Here is a 20,311-nt window from a genome sequence, read left to right as displayed (position 1 = left end):
ATAAAATTCTGCAAGTCAGTAAACCAGAGCCTTAACTCAAATTCATTCCTATTCTCTGAGAGGATCAGTCTTAATATTTATTTTGTGCCTTTGCATACCCTTCTTTCTGGAGAATGATCAGTGATAAAAGAGTCCTAAAACTTCTTCTTTATTCATGGGAACCAAGAAAATCTAACTGCTAGAATCTTGAGACTTCAAATAAAACATGTTGGGCCTGAATGAAAATATTTCCTTCTTTGTAATGCTCTCTATTGTAGCCATCTAAAGTGTTCATATTCACTAGACATGATTATCATATCTATGTAAGAGTATTATCCTCTTGGTGCCCATGGCATCCATGTTTGGCCTACCTCAACCTGGCCTGTGTAATCTTACATAGTCATGGTGCTTGTGGTAAGAGGTTGAGAAGAGTAAGTGCTGATATAATGGAAAAACCCGAATGAATTTTTGGCTAGCCCAGTACTTAGCAACTACTTGGTACATAAAACTTGCAAATAAAAAGTGAGTATTGATGATGATGGTAATAATAGTAGTAATAGTCGTGGTATTTTCTGTCATCAAGTTTAAATAGTGCTTTCTTTAAAAACAAAACAAAACCAAACCTATATTCTTTCTTTTAAATAAGAATCAGAAAAGGAGGAGCTGTAAGAAAGTGTTCCTCTTAGGAACACTTAAACACACTGCCAAATCTAAACTGTTCTGCTTAATTCCTTCTACCTAGCTCATCTGCTATGCCATCCTGAACTAGTTAGAAAGTTCTACACAAATAAAAATTTCTGAATAAATTGTATTCTAATAAATGTTCAGGCGATAAGCAGATGCCAAGATAAATTAATTAGGGAGCCAACCTCTCTTTGCAGGGGAGTGAGGTACCTTTGGAATTCTTGTGAAGAAAAGCAGTCGGGTTTGTAATTTTCCAGTGCACTAGATAGAGCGCAGAGAAGCACACGAAACGTTTATCGTGCCCTTGCCATGAATTTGGCAGCAGTCCTGGGTCTATGTGGCTGTGGCTTGGACTCATTAGATACTTGGAATCTTGCCCAGTGTCTCTGTGGAATAAACAGACCTTGGAGCAACACAAGATAGAGCTGTAGAGAAGAAAACAGCCCCGCAAAAAGTCTGTGTATGTGTGTGTCCAAAAGTGCACTTACAGTTAGGAAGAGAAAACAAGAACTGGAGAAAACGAGACTGACAGAAATGAAACTTCAGCACTGCGCTGTGAGTCCATTCCCAGGAGTATAGGGTCAGCTGGCTCCCTGAGTGACTGGCCAGCTGTGGTAAACTACTTCATCTCTGTGAGCCTCAGTTTCCTCAACTGATGCGAAAGTGATTGGGAATAGATTATTGAATTTCGATCACCATAGCACACTAGAATCATCTAGGGAGGCTTCAGAATAATGCTAATTCGGCCCCACCTGGGACCAATTGAATACATCCCTGGGAATGCCCCCTCCCCATCTCAGTATTAAAAGGAAATGCCCAGGTGGTTTTGATGTACACCTGGGCTGGAACAAGGTCCTGTTGTCCACTGTCTGACAGAAATTCTCTGAGTGAGGTGGGACTCGGCCCCTGAACCTCCTTCCCTTTCTGTGAGGCCCAGTTTCTGTCTCTTAGCGCTCTGTGCCTTGTTTCCCCTGCAGAGTGGGCAGTGAAGGCCTCCGTTTCCTCCTGAGTCACAGGATAGCATGGAAGAAGAATGGAATTCTGAATGTTTTGACGTCTACTAGAGGGAAATGGGGAAAAGGCAGTGGCACCCCACTCCAGTGCTCTTGCCTGGAAAATCCCATGGATGGAGGAGCCTGGCAGGCTGCAGTCCATGGGGTCGCTACGAGTCGGGCATGACTGAGCGACTTCCCTTCCACTTTTCACTTTCATGTATTGGAGAAGGAAATGGCAACCCACTCCAGTGTTCTTGCCTGGAGAATCCCAGGGACGGGGGAGCCTGGTGGGCTGCCATCTGTGGGGTCGCACAGAGTCGGACACGACTGAAGCGACTTAGCAGCAGCAGCATCAGAGGGAAATGGGGATGGGAGAGGGCAAAATGGTTAAGGGGGTCAACTCTGTGGTGACAGGTGGAAACTAAACATTTGGTGGTTAGCGCACTGTAGTGTGTACAGAAGTTGAAATATAGTGTTGTACATATAAAACATATAATGTGATAAACCAACAAAAAAGTATGTTCTTGGCTTTTGAGATTATTTCTAAATACTTCCCCTCACATCCATGGTGAAGAACTCAGAGACATCAGAAGTCTTTTGTTGTGAATGTTCTGATGATTTTCACATACTTCTCATGGGTTTTCAGGGGTCCACTTAGCCCACCTTGACTCAGTTTGGCTTGTTGCAACACAGTCAAGTACAAACTGAACTTGTACCATTTCCTCCTTTACATTTCAGGCTTCTCTTGAAATAGACTCACAGGAAGTTATAGGAAGAGTCTTGAGTCACGAGCCCCTGACCGCCCCCCCCCCCCCCAATAGCAGCATCTTGTGTAACTGTAGTACAGTATCAAAACCAGGAAAATGATATTGGTACTGTGTGTATATTTTAAAGAGGGAGGTTCCATCATGGGCGATGCTCCTGAAAGTTACTTTGGGAAGTCTCAGAAAACTACATGGGGGTCTGTTAGAAGCCTAGCTCAGTATCCTTTGTTAAGTTTGAAAGTTAGTCCATCAGTCATGTCCGACTCTTTGTGACCCCACGGACTGTAGCCTGCCAGGCTCCTCTGTCCGTAGAATTCTCCAGGCAAGATACTGGAGTGGGTTGTCATTCCCTTCTCCAGGTGATCTTCCCGACCCAGGGATCAAACCCAGGTCTCCCACAGATTCTTTACCAGTTGAACTACCTGGAAAGCCCCGTGTATATTTTAAAGATAAAATATATTGTGATTTCATCTTGCAAATTCAGATTTACCAAAATTTTACCTAACCTAATTGATCCCACATCTCTGTTTCTTTTCTCCTGAATTGACTATCTTGTTTCTAAGTGATCCCAGTGTACATACGTTCTATTCCACAATATACTAAGAAGTCTCAGAATAACAAAACAGTTAAAAATGACTGCTTATTTGCTGTTCTTTTGTCCACAATATATATCCTTTTAAAAAGTTGAATTACAATGTGTTAAAAAAAATCACTTGAAATACTTTTCTATGTGGTTTTAGCCTTTATCCCATACACACACACACACACACACACACACACACACACACATATAGGTTCATTTTCCTTGTTTTGACTTACTTTCTTCTTTTTTTTTACTTTTTTATCCTAACATTTTATTATGAACATCATTAAACATAGAGTTCAGAGAATTTTCCAACAAATGCTAATGTACTCACCACCTAGATTCTACAGTTAACATTTTACTATGTTTGCTTTGTCACATTTTAGCCATCAACTTCTGGATCTACCCATCAGTTTATCTTATTTTGTTGTTGTTGTTGTGTAAGAAGATAATCAGTATGATTAATCGATAAAACATTTCAACATATGTATTGTTTTAACTTAGTCAGACCTTGTTTACAAGGAAAATATGGTATGCCTGCTCCAGTAGTTTTCTTCTGTCTAGATATAATAAATCTGCTCTGTTTAGTATCCACAAAGTTGAAATGGTGTTACTTGTGTGTTCTCTAGGTGTCATCTGAATAACCCACCCAGACTCCTTCACCCTCTGCCACTGAACAATTCCAGTGCTCAGGAATCAAGATAGCATGACAACCTTTTAATTCCATGGGCCTATAGAAGTAAACCCTGCCCTGCCCCACAATATTTTTAAAAAATTCTTGGTATGGTTTATATTCCCTTGGCTTCCTTGCCTAACACCTTCTACTGCTGTATAAGTTACCTCTGTGTTTTTCTGAAATGAAAAAAAAATGTTAGTTGCCCGTCGTGTCCAACTCTTTGTGACCCCATGGACTGTTGCCTGCCAGGCTTCTCTACCCATGGGATTCTCCAGGCCAGAATACTAGAGTGGGTAGCCATTCCCTTCTCCAGGGGATCTTCCTGACCCAGGGATTGAGCCCTGGTCTCCTGTATTGCAGTCTGATTCTTTACCATCTGAGCCACGAGGGAAGCCTGACATTTTTTTACCTCCACTCAAACATAGACTATACAAAAAACATAGAATCTGAATTTCAGCCTTCAGTGGCCCTACAGAACTTCAAATGCACACCTGCCTTACAGGGCTGCCCTGCCAACCTGCCAGAAGAGAATCCTTGCTCTTATACATAGTGATTTATCAACATGTGTCATCTTTCGCCTGTTCTTGCCTCATGCTTGGGGAAGACTATGGAGTAGAGTGTCATCACAGAGGTATCCTCACTGTCTGAGATAGGAATGCAGGGAATTTAAAGCCTTCCTATTCTTAGTGAGTGCACGCAGTGTACTCTTAATAGTCACGTAAGTATTATTACATAGAGAACAATAGAATGTGAAAGATTAGAGATCTCTTCAAGAAAATTAGAGATACCAAGGAAACATTTCATGCAAAGATGGGCTCAATAAAGGACAGAAATGGTATGGCCCTAACAAAAGCAGAAGATATTCAGAAAGGTGGCAAGAATACACAGAAGAACTGTACAGAAAAGACCTTCAAGACCCAGATAATCATGATGGTGTGATCACTCACCTAGACATCCTGTTAAAGTCAAGTGGACCTAGGAAGCATCACTACGAACAAAGCTAGTAGAGATGATGGATTTCCAGTTGAGCTGTTTTAAATCCTATAAGAGAATTCTGTGAAATTGCTGCACTCAATATGTCAGCAAATTTGGAAAACTCAACAGTGGCCCCAGGACTGGAAAAGGTCAGTTTTCATTCCAATACCAAAGAAAGGCAATGCCAAAGAATGCTCAAACTACCGCACAATTGCACTCATCTCACACGCTAGTAAAGTAATGCTCAAAATTCTCCAAGCCAGGCTTCAGCAATACGTGAACCGTGAACTTCCAGATGTTCAAGCTGGTTTTAGAAAATGCAGAGGAACCAGACATCAAATAGCCAACATCTGCTGGATCATCAAAAAAGCAAGAGAGTTCCAGAAAAACATCTATTTCTGCTTTATTGGCTATGCCAAAGCCTTTGACTGTGTGGATCACAATAAACTGTGGAAAATTCTGAAAGAGATGGGAATACCAGACCAACTGACCAGCCTCTTGAGAAGCCTGATACAGCTCAGGAAGCAACAGTTAGAACTGGACATGGTATAACAGACTGGTTCCAAATAGGAAAAGGAATACGTCAAGGCTGTATATTGTCACCCTGCTTGTTTAACTTACATGCAGAGTACATCATGAGAAACACTGGGCTGGATGAAGCACAAGCTAGAATCAAGATTGCCAGGAGAAATATCAATAATTTCAGATAGGCAGATGACACCACCCTTATGGCAGAAGGTGAAGAAGAACTAAAGAGCCTCTTGATGAAAGTGAAAGAGGAGAGTGAAAAAGTTGGCTTATAGCTCGACATTCAGAAAACTAAGATCATGGCATCCAATCCTGTCACTTCATGGGAAATAGATGGGGAAACAGTGGAAACAGTGTCAGACTTTACTTTGGGGGGCTCCAAAATCATTGCAGATGGTGACTGCAGCCATGAAATTAAAAGATGCTTAGTCCTTGGAAGGAAAGTTATGACCAAACTAGACAGCATATTAAAGAGCAGACATTACTTTGTCAACAAAAAAAGGTCCGTGTACTCAAGACTGTGGTTTTTCCAGTAGTCATGTATGGATGTGAGAGTTGTATTATAAGGAAAGCTGAGTGCTGAAGAATTGATGCTTTTGAAGTGTGGTGTTGGAGAATACTCTTGCGAGTCCCTTGGACTGCAAGGAGATCCAACAAGTTCGTCCTAAAGGAGATCAGTCCTGGGTGTTCATTGGAAGGACTGATGTTGAAGCTGAAACTCTAATACTTTGGCCACCTGGTACGAAGAGCTGACTCATTTGAAAAGACCCTGATGCTGGGAAAGATTGAAGGCAGGATGAGAAGGGGACGACAGAGGATGAGAGGGTTGGATGGCATCACCGACTCAATGGACATGAGTTTGCATGAACTCCAGGAGTTGGTGATGGACAGGGAGGCCTGGTGTGCTGCGGTTCATGGGGTCGCAAAGAGTCAGAAACGACTGAGTGACTGAACTGAACTGAAAGTATTATTATGAAGTTGTAAGTGTGTACATGTGTGTGGTGACCTGACCCTCCTGAGTATGTGACAGAAATATGTTATTGATAGTTGTCAGGCATTTTCCCTTTTTCCTGGATCCTTTTCCCTTAAGCTGTTTTGATCAGTGAGCATGAGTGGAAGGAGGAGCTCAGTCTGCTTCTCCATCCCTGTCCCACTGGGATCACGTGTGTCTTCATGTGGGTTTTATTCATTCCAGGATGGTCCAGAGCCCCTTCAGTCTGCCTAAGATTAGGAAGGTCTGCAAGCATAATTATGGCCCACTGCAAAGTCTCTTGGGGGCCTTGTTAAGGGCTGAGGGAGCGGGAGGGCTTGCTTCCTGTTAGCCCTCTATGCAGACATCCCTAACATCATTTCATGACCAGCAATCTGTCTTATTTCAAAGAGAGACCTGGACACTTTTGTGCTGAATTCCGTTGCAGACCCTCCTTGCAGCCTCCTCACGAGACAAGGTAGAGATGTGCGCTACAAGAGGAATCCTGATGCAGGTGCTCTTTTACTGTAAGCCCTGCCTCTCCCACGGACTGCCATGTCAGATGGGAGGACTCTAGTAGACAGGAACACTTCTGAGCAGAAGATATTTTCTGCAGTTTCCCAGTTCTAACCAAACCAAGAAAGAGAGGGTCATATCAAAGGCATCACAACTCGAATAAGATTTTGTATTTTCTAACATCTAGTAGACTGGCTTCTCGTGATCACCAGGAAGACCTGTAACACAGATTGATGGACCCCACCCCAGATTTTGAGTCAGTAGGTCTAGCGTGGGGCCTGAGAATCTCCACTTTTAATAAGTTCCTTGGTGATGCTGATGCTCCTGGTCAGGGGACCACACTGAGAACAGTTGATTTAGTGAAAAGCAAATTTCATAGTAATGACAATTTCATAGTGAAAAAATAACCCCTAGACTGAATCAATAACAGAAAAATGACCATTTTTGAATAGCTGCTGCTTCTTCCCATTTGGATTTAATTAATATAGCCTAAAAGGATCTAAGACTAGCCTGATGCCTGTTTCCCCTCCTGACCCAGGTCTTTGTTCTCTGGTGAACAGTCTGTAAGTGTCCCCTGGGAAATTGTCACTGCATTAGAAAGTGCTACACAAGTTTTATCTCCTTTGGAATTAAGATAGCTTTCCCATTCATTGTTGTAAGAGCGCAGCTGCTCTTATTAAGAAAGCTTTGTAATAGGACATTTAAGAAATGTGCTTCTTATGAAAGATGCTCAATATCACTAATAGAGAAGTGTAAATCAAAACTACAAGGTACCATCTCACACCAGTCAGGATGGCCATCATTAAAATGTCCGCAAATGACAAATGCTGGAGAGGATGTGAGGAAAAGGGAACCCTCCTACACTGTTGGTGGGAATGTAAGTTGGTACTGCCACTGTGGAAAACAGTATGGAGGTTCCCTAGGAAACTTAAAAATAGAATTACCCTATGATTCAGCAGTCCCCTCCTGAGAATACACCTGGATAAAACTATAATCCAAAAAGATACTTACACCCCTGTGGTCCTAGCAGAAGTATTCACAATAGCCAAAACATGGAAACAACCTAAATGTCCATCAAAAAATGAATGGGTAAGGATGTGGTACATATATACAACGGAATACTACTCAGTCATAAAAAAAGAATGAAATAATGCCATTTATAGCAACATGAATGCAAGTAGGGATTATCATACTAAGTGAAGTAAGTCAGAAAGAGACATGCAGATATCGTATCATATCAGTTATATGTGGAATCTAAAATCCAAGTGAACCTATCTACAAAACAGAAACGGACACACAGACAGGGAGAACAGATTTGTGGTTGCCAAGGGTGGGGGAGCAGAGGAAGAGGGATGGACTGGTATTTTGGGGTTGGCAGATGCAAAATATTACATTCAGAATGGATAAACAACTAAGTCCTACTGCATAGAATAGGGAACTATGTTGAATATCCCATGGTAAACCATAATGGAAAAAAATATTAAAAAAGTGTATATGTATCTATATGTATAACTGAGTCACTTTGCTGTATTGAAGAGATTGGCACAACATTGTAGATCAACTACAATTAAAAAAATAAAAAAGAAATGTGCCCGTGCATATTCTGTTTTTTAAATGAAGTATAGTTGATTTACAATTTGTGTTAATTTCAGGTATATAGCAAATTGATTCAATTATATATATGTATAGTTCCATGTAAATAGCTATATTCTTTTTCAGATTCTTTTCCATTATAGTTTGTTACAAGGTATTGAATTATAGTTCTCTGAGCTGCACAGTAAATTCTTGTTGTTTATCTATTTTACATGGTGGGGTGTGTCTGTTAATCCCATATTCCCAGTTTATCCCACCCTCCTGCCCCTTTGGTACCGTAAGTTTGTTTTCTATGTCTGTTAGTGTTTTAGTTTTGTAAATAAGTTCATTTGTACTATTTTGTAGGTTCCACATATAAGTGATACCATATAATCAATCATGCCTGCGTAATGTAAATGTTCATAAAAATCCCTGCACGATGGGGTTCAGAGAGGTTTCAGCTTAGGCAATATGGGAAGATGGTATACCAGGAGAGAGTGTGCAATCTCCATGCCACTCTCCCCCACACATCGTCTTGTGCATCTTTTCCATTTGGCTTTTCCTGAGCTGCATCCTTTAGAACAACCTGGCAATAATAAGTAAAACACATCTCTGGGTTCTGTGAGTGGTTCTAGTGAATTATCAAAACTGAGGAAGGGTTTATGGGAACTCCTGAATAGGTAGGTAAGTCAGACAGAAGTAAAAATAACTTGGGGACTGACTCCTTGTAAGTGGTGACTAAACAGAGGATAATCTAATTGGATTGCACCCTAGACTTGTGGGGACTGATGCTAACTCTAGGTAGTTAGCATTAGAACAGAGTAGAATTGTTGAACAACCAGTTGGTGTTCAGAGAATCTGAGAGATGTAGAGTTGGTGTCAGATTTGACTGATCTGATGGGGGAAGAGACCTATAATAACCACAGGAATGTTGTAACCAGAAAAGGAAACAAATGTGGCAGGGAGATGCCAGTTTGAAGGAAATGAAACCGAAACTTTAAACTGTCTGAGAGGGAAGTTGTGAGTTGCAGCTTTTTCATGCTACCTCTCTGTGGGGTCAGTGTGGCTTATTGGAACAGTCCTGGAACTCAGAATATGCAGCATTTGGAATGAGGACTGGACCTAGAGCTAGGTGGCCTGTGGAAATAGGCCATGTGGTGACCCACTTGCTCTCATCCTCTGGCCCTCAGTTTCTTATCACTATAACAAAAGAGGTTATTAGGGGAAATTTCATGATCCTTTAGAGCTTACAATTCCTGAAAATATAACCTGGAACCGTATTTGTAGCCCTGATTCTGAAAGGCCTTGCTTTGGAAACTTCATTTTCTTTGGCCTTTTTTGCCCCCATCAAGAGAATGGACAATACCTTTGTCCTCTTCCTAAAGCACAGAAGAGACAGTGGATACAGCAGTGCCTGTGTTCTTCTACAAATATGAACCTGCCTTCATGTGCTTTTTTCTTATTTCCTAGTGTTTCTTACTCAAGAAGAGCTAAAATTTCCTTGTTCATCAGAAAAGTTTCAGTTGCCTAATGACCCACTGATTCTCATCTCTGCTTGAGAAAACGGGCTAAGCCTCAGCCCTTTAACCTGTTGGCTTAACCTGTTGGGTAACATACAAGAGTTCCTGCCAGACTCATGAGCCTCTTCTTTTATTAAAGATCACACATATGATTCTAAACTCTTTGTCTTCAGTGTCAACTTAAAAGATAATCACAACCTAAAAGTTGAGAGTCATGTTTCAATCGGTAGGAATTTTAGGATGTCAAGACTGGGAGACAGCATCTCAAGTAACCCTGAGAGAACTGCTCCAAGGAAGTGGGAGTGGGGATTCAGGTTATACAGAGGTTTGCAACAAAGGGGCAAGTAATCTGAACATCAAAAGATTATTGTTAAGGAAAATCAGATAGATCAGGCTCCCAGGTGACTCAGTTGGTAAAGAGTCTCCCTGCAGTGTGCATGACCCAGGTTTGATCCCAGAAGATCCCCTGCAGAAGGAAATGGCAACCCACTCCAGTATTTTTACCTGGAGAATTCCATGGACAGAGGAGCCTGGTGGGTTACAGTTCATGGGGTCACAAAGAGTCAGACACAACTGAGTGACTAACACTTTCACTTTCAGATAGCTCAAGTTAAGGAATTTACTGCTTTTCAATGTATGGGAAGATGCAGGAGTCTGGGCTCACTGAAATTACTCCTTTCATATGCATCTCAGCTATCTGGGGCCAGTTTCTTGTGTTTTTTTTTTTTTTTTTAACAGCTTGAGTTCCTCAGTGCTCACCATAGGGAGTGGCTGCAGCCTGATGGCTGCCATGTTGGGCAGGTATTGTTCTCCTTCCTGATTGTGCCTAGGGCTCAGAAATTTGCATTTTGAGGGCAGGTATCACTGATAACTGTGACATACTTGTTTACTGATATGGCAGGAAATACTCCATTTCTCATCAAAAACTTAAACATAATTAAAGCACCCATTCTATGCTTTGAATAAAAAAATGCCATTTTTATCAAATCAATTAATAATTTCATTTTTGATCATATATGTTTTCTCTGCATTTAAACAATGTGTATATAATCTGTAGTTACTGAATACCTTGACTTTTGGAGAATGATTACAGAAAAATTTCCCAGATCCCCAAATACCGTTCTGTCACAAAATTTATAATGCATGTCAGTGACCCTCAACCTTTTGGTACCAGAGACCAGTGGAAGAAAAGTTTTCCGTGGATGGAGGGGGCAGGATGGTTCAGGCGGTAAAGCAAATGATGGTTAGCTGCTCACCTTCTGCTGTGGGGCCCAATTCCTAATGTATGTGATGAAAAGGAGAGAGACTTGTTTATGCTGGGTCTTGAGTTGGGAACTAGGCTCATGTTAGTGATGGCATCTCAGTTGTTGTCTGTCCAACTACTCCACATTCATGTAGATTTCTAATAAGCTCTGAGTAGGTCTTGATCATCTGGCTGCCCCTTCCCTGGGGAATTTGAAATTAAGATCTAAGTACTTCAGCTCAAGTGTCTCCTTGAAGATATACCTCTGTGCAGAAAAGAGTTAACAGGCTTGAGACTGTTTTTTATAGAAGCTTACTTGATAGTTGGTTTCTGGGAGCACTATTTTCTGATAAAAACAGCTTCACTGTGCCTAAAATGTACAAACACTGTGGTTTACGGCAACTTCGTGCTATCCTCCTGAGAGTCTGGAATTTGGGTACATACTGGGTGCCTATGTGGCCAACCTCCTTGAGAAGCCTTGGGTGCTAGGTCTCTAGTGAGCTTTTCTGATAGACAAGAACTTTACATGTGTTGTCATAATTTGATGTGGTAGGAATTAAGCACATCTTGTGTGACTCAACTGGGACAAGATTCTTGAAAAATCATACTTGGTTTTCTTCACGTGCCTTTCTCTTGCTGATTTTGCTTTGTATCCTTTTGTTGTTGAAGAGGGCCAGAGTATCCTACCCCAAAATATGTCATTCAAGCATAAAGATTATTTGGAGCTGAAATCAGTTAAGAAGCAACAGACACAAGAAAAGATCTTTGCCTTCCTATTTCTTATACCAAGAACGTTGCAACCTTATTACCAGAGATTAAATGGCACTCAGAGAGTCTATGCAGACAAACCCTGCTAAAGTAACCCTTATTTTCTTCCATTGTGTGTGTGCTCAGTCATCCATTTGTGGCCAACTCTTGGTGACCCTACAGACTGTAGCCCGCCAGGCTTCTTTGTCTGGGATTTCGCAGGCAAGAATACTAGGGCAGGTTGCTGTTTCCTACTTCAGGGCTTCTTCCCAATCTAGGGATTGAACCCCCATCTCTGGTGTATCCTCCATTAGCATGTGGATTCTCTGCCACTGCACCACCTGGGAAGTTCTACCTTCCATTAGTTTTCCCTATATTTACCTTCCCACAATTGACTGTCCCTAAGAACATAAAACTCTTTTCCTTTGTCTCATTATTTTTCTGCAAATTTATTGATCTTCTATTACAGTGTTATTGAAGGGTACCAAAATGTGCCACCCTAAAATATGCTTCTTTGGCATATGGATTATTTTTGAGCTAAAGACAATTGAGAGTCAGTAGGCATAGGAAAAGCTCTTTACCTCCCTCTAATTGCCTAAAATGGCAGCTGACCTCCTGTCTGTTGCTAAGAGATAACAGTTGCCTGTGGAATTTGAAAATGATAAATCCAGCCCCAACAGAGTTGGCTTGTGGATTCTCTGGCTTCTTTAGGCCCAGCTGGCTAGAGTGAGGGGAAAAACATGCTGGCAGGGCGATTCATTAGGCTTTAATTCCCTCCTGCAAGAGGGAGGTGGGAGGGAGGATCGGGATGGGGAACACATGTAAATCCATGGCTGATTCATGTCAATGTATGGCAAAAACCACTACAATATTGTAAAGTAATTAGCCTTCAACTAAAAAAATAAATGGAAAAAAATAAGTAAAAAAAAGCATGTTATATTACCTACTGGATAATAGCTAATAGCTATTTTCTACATGGTTAAAAATAATCTGCTGCATTTCACAGACCTTTTTAAAATGAAAGAACTTTATCTACATCTTCAAGAACTACCTCAGACTACAAATTCATACTATTTATGTACATGTTATGTAATTTCTGTTTGGATACAGCCAAGATTCTGGGACCTTTGTGTAACAATTTGCTTTGGGCTTTTATTAGACAACAAAGTTTTCATGTTTACCAGTTTCTATCCTTAATAAAGCAAGCTCTAATAAGCAAATAATAATAATAATTCCCTACTGCAAGTGGAAGGAAAAAGTGCTGAAACATTCCTAAAGTTGAGTTTGAGTGGACCAAAAGTAGTAAAAGTCTGTATTGCTATTTAGGAGGAAGAAAAGGTTAAATCAGTTCCCAGGGAAAAAGAAAAAGGAAAAAAAAGACACAAAAAAACAGATGTAGTCATTTCTTGAGCCTGGCTGCTGAGTAATGCTCTGGTAAGTTCCTACTAAACATGCCCCCTCACCAACTTCCCCACTCTGAGTTCCAGCCCAGATCTCCCTAGTCTGGAGTATGGTGCTTATGTTTAGCATGGAGTCAACACCCTTCACCTAGGGAGGAAAGATTTTTTTCTTCTCCATCTAGGGTCAAACCTAGAAAAAGCAGGTGTCTCCCCAACATCCAGGTCTGTGAGGTGTTTTTCTAGTTCATCCTCCGCGTGGACCCAGGTTTCACGTAGGCTCTATGATACAACCTCCCGTGTGTGGGTCCTGGGCTTGGTCATTTCCTTGACAATGATCTATTCAAACTAATGGGCTGAACCACAGGAAGAGATGTGTATCAGCAGAGCTAGTGAGTTCTTACTCATGTGTATTCTCTTTCTTGTTATTTCTGGACTTCCTGGAATTCTCTAGTCTCTTCCCAGAGCAGCTAGGCATTTATAAAGATACGTTTTGCATACTACCCAGATGTTTTTATTGTGTTATATAGGCTTTATTCTTTGTGTATCTGGTCTACCTTAATGCTTGTAAAGAAACCATTTAATCTTTATGAAACACTGGGAGGGATAATTATTTCCAGGTTTTATTTCGGGATATTTTAGAATCACAGAAGTCAGAATACTTTTTCCCAACACTGCAGATTGGAGATGAGACTCGAATAGGTCTAGAGCCAACACCAGGGCACTTTCCAAAATCTTAATGAAATTCATTAAGTGATACCTGGACTAGCCCTACACCTAATGTTGCACCGTAGAGCAACTGGGAGGAACCAGGGGTCAGGCCCTGCTCTCCAATCTGACCCTTTGTTAATGGCAAGTTCCCTGCCTATTCCCTGACTGATCTCATCTCTCTTCATTGCACTGTTGGAGCTTATTATCATGGTCCCTAACTTCACACCTTTCATTTCTTCTCCTGTGTCTTTTGATGATTTTTTCAGGTCAGTACACTTTCCAGGGCAAAATATTTTCTGCTGTTCACCTGCCCTTAAGCCAATCACAGGGAAGCAAAGTATATCAGTGCTTTTTCTTATGATAAGATTGTAAAGGCATCATCCAGTGGTTGAATTCCTGACTGCTCCTGGATGTTAGGAATTAGCTCCAGCTAATAGCTGGTTTCAGTGCCCTCCCCACCCCTGTGAAAGGTTGTGGCCGAGAGCCTTGAATGACCCCAGGATTCGTGGCCTCTGGAGTAGTGGAATTTGATCTGGGGCCAGAGACGAGCCTTGATCACTCAGAACTTTTGTGTAGCAGAGTTTTATTAAAGTATAAAAAGAGATAGAGAGAGCTTCTGACATAGACATCAGAAGGAACAGAAAGAGTGCCCCCTTGATAGTTTTTAGCAAGGTGTTTTATACCTGTTAGCAAGCTGCTAATCAGATAAAAGAAACACCTCAAGACTGAGAGAGTTGCACCAGGCCCCTCTCCCACAACATGCATTTTTAGATAGAATGGCACAAGGGGAGTCATCTCAGGCCATAACACAATTGACATGAATCTTGAAGAAAGGCAGATTTCCAAGCAAATGCATAGTTTCATTAACATAGTTGAAGAAAAACATTTCCATGAGTAAGATGTACTGGTTTGTTGAGCCATTATCAGTTCAAGGTTTGAGAAGATGGGATACTGGATCCAGAATATATACAGAATACAGGAGTCATTAGAAAAGCAACTTTGCTTGCTTTTACCCAGGAATTGTATTTCTGACATACTGTTTTCTTTTGGACAACTGTCAGGACCAGGTTAGTCAATGATTGAGAGCCAGGAACAATTTTAGGGACCCAGGTGCTGATGCTGTAGAAACTCTGAAACTGAATCAAGTAAAGAGATCCTCAGGGTCAGGGAGTAGCTCTGACTGTCACTTCACTGGCAGATGGCTACCTTCGAGTCCCTTTTCTTGACTTGTTAGATGTTTGATTTGAAATGACAAGAAAAGGAGTGGTGGTAGGCAGCCATGCCTGCTGTTAATCTAGAAATATACTTCAGTTGAACTGTCCCTTTTCCGTAAAATGTCATGAATATCCTCTTTTGCAGAGAGGAAGGTGTTTGAAATTGGTGCAGTTTCATTCAGTAGGCCAGGGAAGAGAGGAAGAAAACATCAAGACATCCTTCATCAGTCAAGCTGGAGCTTGACACCAGAGACCATTTTCTAACCCCAGTGATCTCTCTTGTCTCTATAGAAACACATTCTAAAGTCAAATTCATGGAGACCTAGGAGTCTTGAAGTCTGCATGTTAAGCATTTACATATGGTAATGGCTATTACTGTGGTGATATTGAGGATCAGTTCTCCAACATTTAGAGAAAAATACATCTTTTAAAAAATTAATAGTAGTGTGAACTCTCAAGTCTTTTATATCACACCTTCAGAAAAGAACGCAATTTGCAAGGCCATCACCCATCGTTCCTCCTTTATTTAATCATTTTTTGCCAGTTCTGTTCCTGTGTGGCCTTAGTTAGGTTACTAAACCTTTTTGAGCCTCATAACTCCCCTACCAGTTTCAGGTGCTGGCAGTGAGCTTAGAGGGCTTCCCTGAGGGCTTAGTGGTAAAGAAGCCTCCTGCCAGTGTAGGAGATGCAGGTTCAATCCCTGGGCTGGGAAGATCCCCTGGAGAAGAAAATGACAACCCACTCCAGTATTCTTACCTGGGAAATCCCATGGACAGAGGAGCCTGGCCGGCTACAGTCTATAGGGTTGCAAAGAGTCAGACATAACTGAACCAACTGAGCATACACACACGTTCCTTCATTCATCAAAAATTTTTAAGAGCCTAATTCATTCCAGGCATTATTTTGGGGGATGCACACACAGTTGTGAGCAAAGGAGGTGGAGTCCCTGCCTCCTTGATCTGACACACTTAAGGGGAGAGGTCCGTGATTGCCTTTGTGGAGATTTACCCCACTCCTCCAACTGTCTTTCTGTTGACAATCTTAGAAGCTCCCGGGACATGCTATGTGATAGCAAGTCAAACCTGCCGTACAGATATTTGTGACTGTCAGGGTGGAGTTAAAATGAAATTGATCTGGAAGTCCCCGCTGGGTACTAATTGGGTAACACTGAGTATGGCCCCAGGTAGTAAGGAGCCGATGACAGTGAACACCAGCGGTTCATGTGACTCCTTCTGTGTCTCCAGAGGCAGAGATCTGTGAGATCAGAGTCACACACCAGGAAACGTGGGTTGAGGATGTGTTCTTGAACAAAGGTAGATTGTTGCTGTGCAGGCATCTTTTCAATACCATTATCCAAGTGAAAAATAAATCACAGCCCGGTGTGTAGGTCAGGACCAGTCAGCTGCGTTTTCTGGGAAGCCTCAGCACCATCTGGAGGGTGAATGAGACTCCCTCCGAGTGCAGAGGGACGGCGTTGGGCAGTGTTCATGATCCTTCTGTGAGTCAGCTACCTATATAGTCTGAGGATGGAACTAGGTACCCCGGTTGGAATAGGTGTGCAGAAAGCCTCCAATTTCCCCTGAGTATCCAAACTCTTTGTGTCCTTGAGTATATGTGTTGGCATGTGAAGTGAGTCAAAGTCGCTCAGTCGTGTCCAACTCTTTGCGACCCCATGAACTATACAGTTTGTGGAATTCTCCAGGCCAGAATACTGGAGTGGATAGCTGTTCCCTTCTCCAGGAGATCTTCCCAACCCAGGGATCAAACCTAGGTCTCCCGCATTGCAGGAGCACTCTTTACCAGCTGAGTTATTAGGGAAGTCCCAATGTGTCGGCATAAAGATAGGTAATTCCTCACCTACCCCAGAGCTCTAGCTATCTTTGAGGGCAAGAAATAGCCAGTCCCTGCCTTCATCTCCAATCACTCTTCTGCTTCAATCAGGCTTTCACTGTTAGTCTCCATCGTCATATGCCTCATGGGGGCCCAGTGTCCCTCTGGAACTGGTCACACGAGACAGTGCTGCTCCAGGTCAGGGCTGGCCTGGAGTCAAGAGTTCACTGCTGGACACCTAATGGCTCCCCTGCCTTGGTGGGGCCAGCAGATAACTCAGGGGTGGGGGGCACCCTCACCGAAGTCTGCTGCTCCTACAGCCAGATTCCTCTGCTGCATGACAAAGATTCAGCTTTCTGGCTTTCTGCTCACAGTCCAAGTGGGAATGCCAGTTCTTCTGTCTTCTCTGGGATCTGGTATGTTAATTTAATAATTTTCCTCTGCACACAATCAGAGGATATCACTGGAAAAGTTTATGAGCACCAGTCTTTTAGTGGGTTGAGTGGAAGTTGATAGGACTCTTAGTCCATCACTTGGTTGCACAAACCAAACAGCCCTTGTGGATTTCCCAGCTGAGAGGAGAATACTTGAATGTTTTCATTCACTCTGGAGGTTAAAGATCTTTGGCCAGCCTAGTCTTGGTACCCTTCACACTCTGGTGCACCTTGGTCTACAGCAGTAGATACTCACTGGGCCCTGGGCCCAGCTGAGGCCCCAGGGCTGGAATGAGAGTCCCAGTTCCCAGAGCCCACAGATGAACTGGCTACAGGGTGAGGGCATTAGTGCCAAAGAGAAGCTAAAATGGGTGTGTTGAGAATAGCCTAGGATGGCTGTGGCAATTACTTACCATCCATTGCAAGAGAAAGTTTGAGAACTGATGTCACTCTTAGTCTCACACACCCACAAACCATACAATTAAATCTATCCCAAGTTGAAATTTTAAAATTGATTATAGTGTTACTATCAAGCATATTGGTTTCTTAGATGGCTCAGTGGTAAAGAATCCACCTGCAATGCAGGAGACACGGGTTCTATCCCTGGATTGGAAAGATTCCCCTGGAGGAGGAAATGGCAACCCACTCCAGTATTCTTGCCTGGGAAATTCCATGAACAGAGGAGCCTGGTGGGGCTGCAGTCCGTGGACTCACAAAAGAGTTGGATATAGTGACTAAACAACAACAGCAAATCAACAATATATATTTATTGTAGAATCACTAACAAAAATAATATATAGCTGAAGCCAAAAGCAAGACATAAAGAACATTCCAGGGTTGGTCAGAAGCTAGTCTTCTAGGGGGCCCAGAAGCCTGGATAATAATGGGATGAAGAGCATGAGATTATGTTGATAGTCGCCAGTTATGACCCTGGCAAGAAGGGCAGACACAGGGCTGTCTGGAGAACGGAATGCCTCATGCAGGCCTGAAGCACTGTTTTTGCTGGTGAAAGGTTGTTGCTGAACGATAAGACGCGGGATTCTTGGCCTCCGGAGGAGACGAATTCAATCCGGGGCCAGAGACGAGGCTGGATCGCTCAGAGCTTTTGTGTAATAAAGTTTTATTAAAGTATAAAGGAGATAGAGAAAGCTTCTGACATAGGCATCAGAAGGGGGCAAAAGAGAACCCCCCTCCTAGTCTTTAGCTGTATGGTATATAGTCACTCACAGTCCGTTAATGAAAAGAAAGGAATGTCATAAAATCTAGAATGGCACCAGATAATTCATCCCAGGCCATAAAACTATTGACTTGCACCTTGTACCAACAAATAGTTTCGTTTACATAGATTAGGGGAACAATACCTGAACAAGTAAGTTAGGCCCTTTGGCGGAACCAACTTGAAGATGGAGTCTGGGGTTCATTAACATAGCTTAAGACAACATTTCCATACGAAAAAGAAATGTATTGGTTAACTCAAGGTTTGGGAGTAGTTAGCTTTAGGTGAGACCAGGTGTCATGGCCACACAGAATGTTAGGAGAAACCTCCTTTTAATTTTGTATAGAGAAGGAAAAACAGATCGCTGGTTTGTTCTTTTCTGCCGGTTAAGAGAGATAAAAATGTCTGGCACTTACAGTCTCATACCTCCATTTGGAGACCCCTGGCCTTCCTGCCTGTTACTCTCTCACAAGTAAGGTCATAATGCAGAGTAACACCTTTAAAAGCTCTAATATATTTTTCTGGGTCCTCTAAATAGTCTCCCAGATCCTCTTTAATTCTTTGTATCTCTTGATAAGAAAAAAGGCTTATTAACTCTCATAGACTGATAATTTCTCCCGGTGGGTACTTCATGAAGAGGCAACAGCATGAGTGGCTGTCCCTCAGTCTCTCTGGCTGTTCTGTGCATATCCCAGGGATATATTGGAGAAACCTGCTTTTCTTTATCTCTTTGCCTCCTGTCCTCCATCTCATCTCTTACTTTGATAGTCTGAGTTTCTACTGAAACCAGAGTAGTCTGAAGTCGTACTGAGACAGGAGTTGTTTGGACCTCTACGTGAGCAGTTCGAATCTCAATTTGGGTTCCCATTGAGACCGAAGCACTTTGAGTCTCAGTTTGTGTTTCCACTGAGACCGAAGCAGGTTGAGTCTCAGTTTGTGTTTCCACTGAGACCAAAGCAGTTTGAACCTCAGCTTGGAGCCCGGGATACGGAGGCAAAGTAGGAGGACAGGGGGGAGCGGAAGGTTTCACGCCCAAATCTACACCCTTAGGACATAAGTCTGGCATATTTCGCAGAGAGAAAAAGGGCAACACATACGCTACTTCTACCCATTTCCCTTGCTTTTTACAGAACCGGTCTAATTGTAAAACAGTATCATACTTAAGAGACCCTCCAACTGGCCACCGTTCGCCGTTCTCCAGTGGGTACCGCGGCCATGCAGTATCACATAGGAAGACCAGGTGTGTCTTCTTTAAGCCCTGGGGATCAAATCTATCCCAGTTTTTCAGGATACAGTTCAAAGGAGTGAGGCTGGAATTGTTAGCTCCCATCTGTAAGAGAGAAAAAAAGCGACCAGCGCCATTTTTCTACCGGAGGCGTCCCTCCCTGCTCTAGATGGGGGTGTAGACAGACATTACACCAAAAGCTTTTCCTTCCTGGTCGGACTTAGTCTGTCCCTTACCGACGCAGGCGTCACACTCGTCCCTCCCGGTTCTACCACCGAGACGGGGTGGGGATGCACCAGGGGTAGACCTGATGGCATCCCTGACTGACGTCCAGCTCTTCACCTCGCTTGCCTCTGATGCCACCCAGGGTGCAATCAGAGTAACCTTCCGGAATGCCTCCCAAGCCAAGACCTCTGGGGGACACATTCGTCACCTGAGTGCCTGTGCACGACCCGGAGTATATTCCTGACCACAATAAGACTGATACAAACATGAAACTGAGATGTTCCTTCCAAGAGTCACCACACCGGTA

At 42.6% G+C, this 20,311-nt stretch overlaps 1 protein-coding gene across 2 annotated transcripts in view; it reads left to right on the top strand.

The window, feature by feature from the left end:
* LIPA (lipase A, lysosomal acid type) overlaps positions 1-20,311 on the top strand; it is a 138,436-nt gene that overhangs the window by 17,273 nt on the left and 100,852 nt on the right. The window lies entirely within an intron of this gene.

The sequence above is a fragment of the Muntiacus reevesi genome, chromosome 2, assembly GCF_963930625.1.
Source record: "Muntiacus reevesi chromosome 2, mMunRee1.1, whole genome shotgun sequence".
Taxonomy (NCBI): Eukaryota; Metazoa; Chordata; class Mammalia; order Artiodactyla; family Cervidae; genus Muntiacus; species Muntiacus reevesi.
The sequence above is the reverse complement of the archived record's forward strand: the minus strand, read 5'-3'. Positions and strand labels throughout refer to the sequence as shown.